Consider the following 12,853-nt stretch of genomic DNA (forward strand, 5'->3'; position numbering starts at 1 on the left):
TCCCACGCTCCTTTCATCTAGTGTATTATTCCAAGTGTTATTCAACGGTGTGTGTACTCAGTACATCATCCGAGTACTGACTCCTACTACCATTCTCCTGTACCAGTCCTGTGTCTGGATCAACAGCATGTACTTGGTACGTCACCTGAGTACTGACTCCTAGTGCCATTCTCCTGTACCAGTCCGGTGTCTGGATCAACAGTGTGTGTACTCAGTACGTCACCCAAGTCCTGACTCCTAGTGCCATTCTCCTTAACCAGTCCTGCGTCTGAATCAACATAGTATGTATTCAGTACATTACCCAAGTATTGACTCCTAGTACCATTTTCCTGTGCTTTCCCTGGGTTTGTGTTCTTCCGTTTCCCTCTTGTATTGGATACCTGACCAAAGGGCTGCAACCTGCCTGCTGGGTGCAGCTTAACCCCATATCCCGATTGGAGGGGTCACTGATGAACACCTCTCAGTAGGTTCGACTCTGCGCCTTTGTTCAGATCTAGCCAACATCCAATATTCGTGAAGAAAGTCATATATCCAGGCCCCTCACTACCAGATTTTTCCCCAACCTCGCACCCCGACTTCTAAACTACCTGTGGAAAATCTTCTGAGCCTAAACTTGACAGCAATCCCTGCACCTACGATAGTTATGCCAGTGTGTCCTGCTACTTTGCAGAATACTGGAAAAAAAAGTAATAGATAAGGACAGAAACAGGTACACACATTGAGCATTTCTGTTTTTTTTTAAACTAAAATAATCCTATAGTTTAACTTTTAAAAGTAAGGCAATGTTGGACTTTCTGTATTTTCTACAGTATGTAATATGTATGTAATAGAATGCATTGGTTTGCTTGAGCATACTAGCATACTTCTTCGGACTCTGTACTATTTACTCCTACAGTACATGTGGTTTGGGACTTGTTTCCTGTTATAATTAGGATTTTCGTGACCTTATGTAGCCGATTTTCAAGTCAACTTGCAGGCCTAAAAAACCCTGTGGCATCCTGTCAATTCAGGAGAATTTAAAATACAGTATATACCATCTCCTTTTCCAGGTATTTCAAATATATTGCTCTATAAAACAAAATGTTATGTTTTCAGAGACGGGATATCTTGATGTTATAGCAACAAGGAATAGCTATCCCCCTGTCCAGGTCCGTCAATCAGAAAGTGCAGAACTTGTACATTGTGTAGGAGCTTCCATCATGGACATTTAAATCATTTAATGGGCTCTGGGTGCAAAATAAGTTCTTAGGTCCCTCATGTGACAGTGTGACATGTGACAGTGTGAGACTTACGGGGTAACATATATGACATATGGCCTCCGCTTGTCCCACATGATTCCCTAACATTCTCCAATTAATCTGTGACCCATTATCATCCCCTAATAGATTTCTATCTGATGCAGTGTTCATTGGAAGGTGACTCTGGTCACTACCCACAGCCACATTACACTGCTATAGTACATTATATTATGAATACTACTCCCACAAATACACACATTATATTATCAGCCCCCGTACCCCTACACGTTACATTAATAACCCCCCACAAAAATTACACACAACCACACTGACTGACATGCACCATGAGCTTTTCTCATTTGAAAATATTTAGAGACATCATCCTAAGAATATTGGTGTAATTTCCCAAATTTTCTGATTGACAATTGCATACCCTTGTTGAATTATCATGAAACAGAAATGAAAAGGTACCTTGGCCCACTATTGCATGAGGAGGCTTGGGAGAATAACCTCTATCTCAACTAAGTTTAAAGAAACTTCATACAAAGTGTAATATTGAGGGTACTGTATAATACTAATGTGTGCTGCTCAACAAAATTTATTCTTTGTACTCATTGGATTGCTGGAGAAACTGTGGCCACAGGTACCATGGTTCATATCTTGTTGCTCTGCATTAACTTCCTTTTGTAATAAAATACACAGTCTTCTGTACAGCATTATTGAAGCCCAGGTAGCACAGGAACCCTGGGTCTATTTATTATGCTGTCTCCCAAGACCTCATTAAATTATCTGAGATTTGGTACTGTAGCATGCATTCTAGCAGCAACTCAGTGCCTATTGTGTTAGCAAAAATAATTCTAAGAACCTACAGTACGCCGTCCAATTCTATTCATGTTCAAAAACATATTTGGGCCCTAGAGGAAATAACCTATTTCTGCCAAGACAGAGGCCACAAGTTCATTCAAGTATGGGTGCCATGGCAGTGCTTGAAAATTAGGTCTCCATCCTCCTCGTCTTTGGCTCCTTGATTCTCCTTCTTTCCCCATGCCTGATGGAAAGGTCCCCAACACAAATATAGCCGTTGGGTTCTTCAAAGCTACCATTCCCATTTATTCTTCAAGTTGTGATACCCCCTAAAGGAGTCCTGTACTGCACAGTTTTTTTTAGCCAACTTATCCCTGATACACTTTTGCCTTAAACTCACTTATATCTTAAAAATGTGATCATATGTATTACATTAGATCTTTATTAAAGCTCTTGTTATACAATTTTTTGTATCTTCACATGTTATACTTTACCTTGCATGTTGTATTTCCTTTTTGTTGTTCAATTGTGCTGATACATATTATTGTCTCTTCTTAATCAACTGAAATAAAAAAATGCTTACATTCACAGTTTCATCAGAAAGACAAGGCTCACCACCATATACCCAGCAAGCCGAGGAAGATGATGTTGATGTACTATAGCAATTGAGAAAACAAAATACCCTCAATAATGTTTCTATACAGTAGCAAGGCAACTAATCGCACTAAAGGAGGATCTTGCTAAGATTCCTCCTTTTTATTAAATATATGTTTAATGTCTGTCCAACCTAATTTTAAGAATTTTAAGAATAATAGGAATAAATGTTTTATTATCATTCAGAATACACAACAAGCAGTGCCACCAAGCAAGAGTCTTCTTTTTTTTCCTTTTTTTCTATTTGGTGCATACTTTTCTGAGTCTGAGGATCAGCATCAACAGATATCAGTTATCATTTGTGATTAAAATTTAATTCTTCTAAGTTGCTTTCATATGTACAACTGTTTATAAGTTAAATCCTGTGTGGCTCTCACCCCTCTCTTTGTCTACAGACATTTTAACAATGCAGGGGACAAAGAATGCAGGTGCACACTCTGAGTACTAAGAACAATGATAGTCAAAATAATCCTGATAAACTCTACAATTAAAATGGAGTACAAGTGAGGTTCTTAGTGCAAGTTTGGCCAAAAATGTTTGCCTATCCACAACGTCATGGTAAACCCCAGAAGATGGGACCCTAACATCCCTAATACATTTCTTAAGGACTTACCTATAATGTAACAATGTCTAAATCATAACTGCATTGTGGTGTCGACCTAATGACTACATCCCCCCACATATACCAATATTAGGGGTTTAGTCCACATTAGAGTTAGAGGGTTGAAACAATATTACCATATTAAATCTAAATTATGCATAAATACATGTAAGAATGTGTCAATGAGCTTGTCTGTGATGTGTCGAAGCTGGATAATTGGCTGAGACAAGATCAGTTTAAAATTGGATCGCAGCGACGCCATCTTGCGACTGGCAGCAAGACGCCATCTTGGAAATGAGATCGCAAGACGCAATTTTGTGAATGGCAGCCCAAGCGCCATTTTAGATAAACTCACACTTTAGTACATGTGGCGATATTACTATTAGCATCATGCGATTGTATCTTACACCGTTTCTCATACACACAATAATATGCAAAATTGCCCTGTTAACTAGTCGCATATTAGCGAATGCATAAGATCCTATATGAAAATACAGAATATTAGCTTCATGCACACACATCTGCCCCAAGTTAACTAGCGTCTTTACATCAAACCCCACATACTCACACATTGCATATTCACATACAAGGTTCCATAAGCTTTAAGGTATAAGATTCAAGTATGCACATTTACTATAATTGCTATGAAATAAAGATTATTTTGTAACTAAGGTTTTATACGTGATAAATAAGCCATGTTTGGTATTGTACTGATGCGTACTCTCTCAACAGTATTCCGGTAACATCGATGTAGAGATCGCAACATGCATTCTCAACTTATGGACCGCAGAGACTTCAAGCAACAAAATGTGCATTATATGACCAACTGTTAGGATTTGCATGAGGCGGGAAACCAGAGACCACCAGTTGTTAGAGGCTGGACTGTGTCTATTTGAACCAACCTGTTAGATGCCTTGTAACATATGCCCTCTCCTTTAGGACCAATGGTATTAGCAACAAACTTCTCTATTGTGTTGTCTATTTCTGGGGGGTATAAATATGTGTGCTCTGACCCTGGGTGTCGAGTCTTCATGCTGAATGATGAGGGGTTTCTTGCTGATGCCTACATCTGGTCCAGAGCGCTGCGTATGTATAACTGTACTTGGGTCTGTATAATTCCTTTGCGCTATAAATTGTACTTATAACTAGTGTGTAACTGACTGTACTCTTACTTGAATAATACTTTGTGCTTTGGAACCACAGGTTCTAGGTCTGGAGTCCTTATTTACTGTATAACCGCGTAAGCAAAATAGCGTCATCCTTAGAGGTTTATAGGCAGGATATCAGAAGGTATAGGCAGGGTTGTATAGAGGTTCAAGGGAAGTATCGTTAGTTGGGGGCTCGTAGTGAAGTCACTTACCCACTCACACGGCACATACGGTTATCGATATCTCACCAAACGGTGAAGTGGCCACATGCAGGGTTTACCTGCAACCGCTCGGTGCTGAGAGATCGCTACCCATTTTCATGTGAGCCAGGGATGCTGACTAGAATCCACGGACAAGAGAGGAAAAAGTTTGTTTTCCTTTGTTGATAGAACCTAACATTTAAAGGGGTGCCGCAGTATTGAACACGTGGCTGAGTCGCAGTTTTGCGCACAGTAAAGACGCACTTTTGTATATGCAGCTAAAGGTTGTCATACGGTTGTGTGGTAGTCGCATTATTATGTATGCTACTGGTCCCACAATAGCGTATACGTACTTCCGGTTGTGCTGCCACATGTTTAAACAAAGTCATTGAGTTTACATTATCAATTGTTGCCAAACATCTGGGTTAACATGTATTTTTCTGCGCAGGAAAAAGGTGTGTAACTGTGAGTGTTTGTTTAGGGTGTAACACAGGACATAAATGTTAAGGGTATCGTAGGACCCTTAAGTGCTAGGTGCAGGAGTTGGCCTAGTGACTCGGTAGCAGCTTACCGTTTACTTTACACAAAGCAGGTGTATGGTTTGTTATTTTTGTTAGGGTTTGGCCCCCAGCGTGATTATAGCATTCAGTAATCAATGTGTGTGATCTGTTAGGCTTATTTGAACACTGTAATTGAACCACATAATCTTGGCTAGATTGTGATTGTGAGCTGGTGGGAAAGTGGACGAAATCAACTGGAACACAAAGGGTACTTTGCTTCCCCCTAGCAGTTGAGAAGTAGTCAAAAAGGGATTGCTGAACGGAAGCGGCCTTTACTTCCGTAGGTGAGTGGAAGCGTCTAGAGGTCCTCCATAAGGTTTGCGAATACGCCTTTTTTCCAAGACATTCACAGCTAAGTGAAAGTATCTTGACTGTCTTTCACCAGTTTAAATCTTTATTGAAAAATGTAGGAGTTGTGTCAGAATGGGAGCCACGCAAACAATAGAGATGTTAGACAATGATGTGCTGCTAATGGAAGCGCCGCTTGGATCGGCCCATCATATTATGCATACTAAGTACGGTACTTATGCAATAAGGTATTGTGATGTATGGTTTAAAATGATGATGAAGAGTGTTAGACCATTTCCCAGAATTGGTAGTTTTGGTAAAGATGTATTAGATAATGTCCTGGATCACATCAGTCTGATGCACTCCCGAGAGAAAAAGGTCAAATATTATGAATGTTTAAAGTTGTGGCAGCATGAAGGGGATGCGTGGCTTACAAATGCGCAAGCGACGCAAACTAGCGTTGCAAGCGCATTGCCAGAGAATACATCCGCGACGCTGAATTGCAATGCAGGCGAGCCGCAAAATGGCATGCACATGCAGCAAGGTAGCATTGCGGAAGGTATTGCCAGCAGTTCACACGCACCACCCCCACCTTATGTAGATGGAGGTGCAAGTACAGTTATCAAAAATAACCATAAAATGTAACAAGCAATTTGTACCCTCTCTTAAGCAACTATAAAATGTTCATGATGTGGATGATGAGCCTATTGTAATGTCTGCCATTTCCCATGCAGTACAAATGATAGATGCTACACAACGACAATCACGAGTGCCGCCATCTCCATCGGTAACAGCAAGGGAAGTGCTAACACCCTCTGCACCCATAGAGGAAGTTGTTAATACCATACTTAGCAGCAACAGATTAAGCCCCCAGCAAGGTAATAAGGTCAAAGGTAGCAGCGTTACCGGTCTGCATCCCATTCGGACAATAGCTGTTCCGAATGGAAATGCAGATGCGAACGATGTAGTGCCCACTAGGGAAGTGGTAATGTATTGTCTTTGGACAAGAGCAGAACTAAATTCCATCATAAATGATTTCCCCGATCCCAAAAAGGAACTAGCCAAATGTCAAAGATTTTTGAGGAATTTGGGTAGTTCTCATGAGCCAGCTAATAAAGATTGGTGGGTGGTGTTAGGGGACTGTCTACCACGCAATACCAATGTGACAAAATTTATCACGTATTGTGTATTGGATGGTGACGTTCCCTTAACAGACCAAGTAAACCAAGGTAACATTTCCCGCATTGTAACTCAATTGGGTATATATTTTTCAGTAGTAGTTAACTGGAACAAAATTTTCACCATAAAGCAAAAGGAGAGTGAATCTGCAGAAGAGTATTGCGACCGAGCTCTGCAGGCTATCACCCAGTACACTGGGATAGAAGATATTAAAGATAGCACTTACCACAGGGGAATGATAGTCACGGTACTCATGGACGGTTTAAGGAAAACTTAAAGACTCGGGTTCAGACCTCACAACCTGGCTGGAGGGGAGTCACAATAGATACACTCATAGTATCTGCAATAGAACATGACAAGAACATCTCAAAGAAGAGAGAGACCCAGAGCGATAAACTAATGGCTGTCAGTATTCAAGCTCTGGAAGGAATGACGGTAACATCACAGCCAACAGACACACTTGTATCTACACACACACCTACACCAGAACAGTTATATGCCCTCACTAATCCCATGCAACAGCAAACACAGCTCTATTCTACTAATCCTACACAACCACAGGTCCCACACTACTCACAAACTTCATATCCCCCACAATACCCTTATCCTCCATATCCCTACCCATATCCACCACCTTTTCCCCCTGCTCAAACCTCACAACAACCCATGTCTTCATCCGACCCATGAATATGTTTTAATTGTAACCAGCCAGGACATTTAATTAAAAACTGCAGAGTAAAAAGGGTTGGACCCCCAAACCAGAGAGTACCTGGATATCCACATAAGGGATGTGCACAGAGAACAGCAAATGTCCAGCAGGCACCAGCTCCAATTGTGGTCGTTAATGCTTTATTGGAGAATGGTAGCCAATGCTAGGGGTGAGGTCATGCCTGTAGTCTACAGATAGCCAGGTTAACAGGAAGTACTAAGGAAGAACCAGTCATGATGGTTGATGTAGCTGGTACTGAATATCCTTTTCTTGTAGACACAGGGGCGACCAGGTCAGTGATAAAATCTTCTGTTAATTTACAAGTGACCAATGAGACAGTACCAACAATGAGTGTAACAGGTAAAGTGGAACATTATCCTTTAACAAAGTCCACAGAGGTTACTATTGGGCCGTTGCATACCAGGCATTCTTTTCTTTTGGCTGCTGTGGCTCCTACTAACCTGCTTGGCAGAGACTTGTTATGTAAGATGGGATGTGTTATATATTGCACCCCTGATGGTGTATTTTTAGATATCCCTGAGAGAGTTGCGCACGAGGTGCGGGATATGTTGGACACTCCCCAAAGGATAATGTATCACTCTACCAGTTTAAATGAAAATCCATCCCAGGTAGATCAAATGTTGTCCCAAATTCCAGATTCCCTTTGGACTAAGGGTGGACAGGACACTGGATTAATGGCAAATGTAAGCCCCGTAATGGTAAATTTAAAAAGCGGTAGGCAAGCTCCAAAAATTCCCCAGTACCCACTAAAACAGGAGGTATAATTAGGGGTTTTTCCAATATTTGAGCGACTATTGCAACAGGGAATTTTAGTCTGTACAGCTAGTGTAGCCAACAGTCCCATCTTTCCGGTGAAAAAGAGTGGTGGGAGGGGTTATAGGCTGGTACAAGACCTTAGAGGTGTTAACAAGGTCGTAGAGAGCCAATTCCCCATAGTGCCAAATCCAGCTGTCATCCTGATGCAGATCCCACCAAATGCAACCCATTTCACTGTCATTGACCTCTGTTCTGCTTTCTTCTCTGTGCCTCTCCACCCTGACTGTCAGTATCTATTCACATTTACATTCAGTGGTGTGCAATATACATGGACACGGTTGCCCCAAGGTTTCATAGACAGCCCCAGTATCTTTTCCCAGGCATTGCACGACTGTTTACAATCTTTTCAACCTGCCAATGGATCTGTTCTAATTCAATATGTGGACAATTTATTGCTGTGTTCTGATTCATTTATGTCATGTTTGAATGATACTAAACTTTTGTTGCTTCATCTCTTGCATACAGGACACAAGGTGGCTAAGGACAAACTACAGCTGTGCTAATCCAGAGTAAAATATTTGGGACACTGCCTAACCCAGAGGTTAAGACATCTCACAAATGATAGAATCCAGGCCATACAGAACATGACACTGCCGCAGAATCAACAGCAAATTCGTACCTTCTTGGGAATGTGTGGATACTGTAGAATGTGGATCCCAGGTTTTTCTATTTTGGCCTTGCCTTTACAGGACTTAATCTCTTCCTCAAAGCCCGATCGTGTCATACACACAGAGGAATCAGAGCAGGCTTTCCTTAATCTTAAGGATAGTCTGACAAAAGCACCTGCATTGGGAATACCTGATTATGAAAAACCTTTTGATTTGTATTGTATGGAAGCCGATGGTTGTGTTGCAGGTGTCCTTACACAAAAACATGGTGATGTCAGTAGGCCCGTAGCATACTACAGTGCCCAATTGGACACTGTGGCGAGATCACTCCCCACCTGTTTGAGAAGTGTAGCAGCTACCACTCTATTGGTGAGTAAACGTGAGGACATAGTATTGGGTCATGATATGATTGTATACACTCCCCACGCTGTATCTGCTCTGCTGAATTCTGCTCAAACCAGACACGTCTCTTCGGCTAGGTTTACCAAATGGGAACTAGCTCTAATTGCACCTGCAAACATCACTGTTAAATGTTGCAGCACGCTGACTCCAACAACATATTTACCATATGTAAAACATGATGTACAAAGGGTGGAAGGAGATGAGTTGCTGGCGGGGGGTGAGTTCAGCGGACATAATGATACACACGATTGCATGGAATATCTGAATCAGACCTTTATTGCTAGACCTGACATACACTATGTAGATGTGACTTTTTACACGGATGGGAGTTGTCATAGACAAACAGACACCGGTGAATTATGTACAGGTTATGCTGTTGTAAATGACACAGACATCATAGAAGCTAAACCTCTTGGTCCTCCTCACTCAGCCCAGGTGGCAGAGTTAGTAGCACTAACTAGTGCATGTGAACTGGCAGCACGCAAATCTGCTAACATTTACACTGACTCGAGGTACGCGTTCGGGGTGGTGTACGATTTCGGGGCTCTATGGCATCTGAGAAATTTTATGACAGCAGCAGACACACCAGTTGCACATTCCCAACACATAAAACACCTTTTAGAAGCAATCCAACTGCCCAAAGTGGTGGCAGTTATCAAGTGTAAAGCCCATACATGTGAGGATGATCCAGTGTCATTGGGCAACAACAGAGCTGATGAAGGTGCAAAATGGGCAGCAGGATTAAAAATGTTTTCTCCCACTGAAAAAATTATGTCTTTCCAAACAATTGATATGCTGAAATTAATTGAGATGCAAAATTTGTGTTCAATTCAGGAAAAGTCCATTTGGAAGTCCAAGGGATGTGGGCAAGAGTCCTCTGGGCTCTGGAGGGATGGACAAGGTAAGCCAGTAGCCCCCAAGGCATATTACCCCAGCCTGGCTGAGGCAGCACACGGTCTGACTCATCTGGGAAAGCAAGGTATGTGCAAGTTGGAGAGAGCATACTGGTGCGCAACAGGTTTTTCTTCACAAGCAGAAAAGATAGCAATGTCCTGTCTGACCTGCTTGAGGAAGAACATAGGGAAAGCGATCCCTACCGAACCGTCCCACATTCCAACGACTGATGGACCTTTCCAGGTGATACAAATTGATTTCATCCAATTACCACCCTGCAGGAATCTTAAGTATGTATTAGTGTGCACTGATGTATTTTCTAATTGGGTTGAGGCCTACCCAGCGGCCACTAATACTGCTGCGTTTACTGCCAAGAAAATAGTTCAGGAATTTGTATGCAGATACGGTATCACTAAAATCATTGAGAGTGACAGGGGTACTCATTTCACAGGTGATGTTTTCCAAAATATGTGTAAGCTGATGGGTATTAATAGCCGACTTCACACCCCCTACCGACCGCAAGCCAGTGCCAAGGTAGAGAGGATGAACGGGACTATTAAAAATAAGTTGAGTAAAATCATGGCAGAGACTGGACTAGGATGGCCAGAAGCGTTATCTTTGGTCCTACATAGTATAAGAACCACTCCTAGACCCCCTCTAAATATGTCCCCATTTGAAATACTGTTCGGTAGACAACCTCATTTGATTATAAGTCCACAGGAAGACTTGAAGGGTAACAACGAGGTAACTGTAAAGTATCTTATATCAATGAGTAAGCAGTTAAAGCAACAGCAGTAGAAATGGAAATTGTTGTCCAATGATATGCCTGAAACTAACTGTCATGATGTTGAACCAGGAGAATATGTTATGATCAGAAATTTCTTGCATTCAGGTTGTTTGACTGATCAGTGGGAAGGTCCGTACTAGGTGCTGCTGACAAGTACTACATCTTTGGACGTGGCTGAGAGAGATACCTGGGTCCATTCCACTCACTGCAAAAAGGTCAACCAACCGGTGGAGAAACGAGTTGGAGACAAGGCTGATAGCGTGGACCTGTCGCTCGTGAGCTTGTTCCGGGAGGATTGAAAAGGTCGTAGTGAGATACCTGAACTAAATGAATTCTGCAGGTCTTGTTGTGGCAATGGACGGGTCTGCTGTGTTCATTTTCATGTTCTCTTTTAGAGTGTTCACCATCCTGGTCGGTTTGGGAATGTCTGGTTTCTGTGAAGGCGGACCGATTGTGGAGAGGGGAGTTGATGGCAGTGCTGATGGAGTGGAGTCAGAAGGAGTGCAATGCCAATCAGGGGAGTGTCTGACCAATCTTAGTACTGTTATTGTTAAGAGAGCTGTTATCCCGGATACTCGGGGATGGTGTGGAGGTTTATCATCTGAAGATCCTTTATTTGTGAGCTTTGTGGGTCCCTAGTTGATGAGAATTGTATCCAACAGTGCCAGCCTAAATATAACCCGTACTGGGGTGGGTATCCTTTAGAGGATTATCATAGCATGGTAGGCAAAGTGTTAAATCAAACTGATTGCTGGGTGTGTTCACATGTGCCACAGGGACAGCATAATGTAGGGTTGGTGCCATTTCTGCTGAATATCATGGAAATTTTAGAATTACAAAAAGGGAAAACATTGACAGGGAATAATCAGACAATGACCTTTTCACAAAGAGCTGATAATGAGTCCATAAACCATGATCTGTTATGCTCAATTAAATCTAGTGGGAGACATTTTAGGTACCGGTATGCATTGAGTTCCACCAAAGAAATTATTGGTAAGGTGCCAGATGGTTATTGTGCTAAAATAATACAGCCAGAGACTTGCATGTACCAGATGGAAGACCAAGAAATAGGATTGTTTGCAAGGGAAATGTGCTTAATGATAATGATTCATACCATTCCTTATGTTCTCCCGGATAATGTATATTTTATATGTGGTATGTGGAAGAAAAGCATATAAATGGCTCTCCCCGAGTTCCGAAGGTTTGTGTTACCTGGGAAGAGTAGTCCCAGAAGTTATGACCCTCACACATGTTGAAATGCTCGGTATACATAAAAACACACCATCACCATATCTTCACATCCAATATGAACACAGAGGCAAACGAAATATGATACCTGGTGACTGCATAAAGCCACTCAGTTAATTAGTGAGACAACAGGCTTTCAAGTTTTAGTCACATTGGATCCCACCAGGATCGCTTGGGGTACATTAAACTTTAGATATATTCAGGAACTTGCTAAATTGATAGATAATATCACCGAGATGTACGATGACACATTCAGGTATACAGGGAGAGAATTGCAAGCGTACAAGAAAGAACTGGTGCAACACAGGCTAGTGTGAAATTATTTAACTGCTGTTACTGGAGGGTGCTGCGTAACTTTGGCCACCCAATTTGGAGTAAATGTTGCACCTATGTCACCAATGATACCAGCGACCCCAAGGAGGTGATAGACCGAAAGATGGATGAAATTCTGCAGCTAAAATGGGAATTTCATAAGAACCATAATGCTTCAGTGGCTGAAGTAGGGGAAAAGATAGAAGGATGGGTTTCATGGCTGAACCCAGTGAAATGGTTCTCAGGTCTAGGGGAATGGGTCCAGGAATTGATCGCCAGCATAGGCAAATTCTAAAACCTTATACTGATTGTCATCATAATAATTGGAATATGTGTCTGGTGTGTTCCTATTGGGTTGAAGTGTGGAAAATGTAAAAAGAGAGT

Source organism: Taudactylus pleione, unplaced genomic scaffold (assembly GCF_031769625.1).
Source record: "Taudactylus pleione unplaced genomic scaffold, aTauple2 ptg000114l, whole genome shotgun sequence".
Taxonomy (NCBI): Eukaryota; Metazoa; Chordata; class Amphibia; order Anura; family Myobatrachidae; genus Taudactylus; species Taudactylus pleione.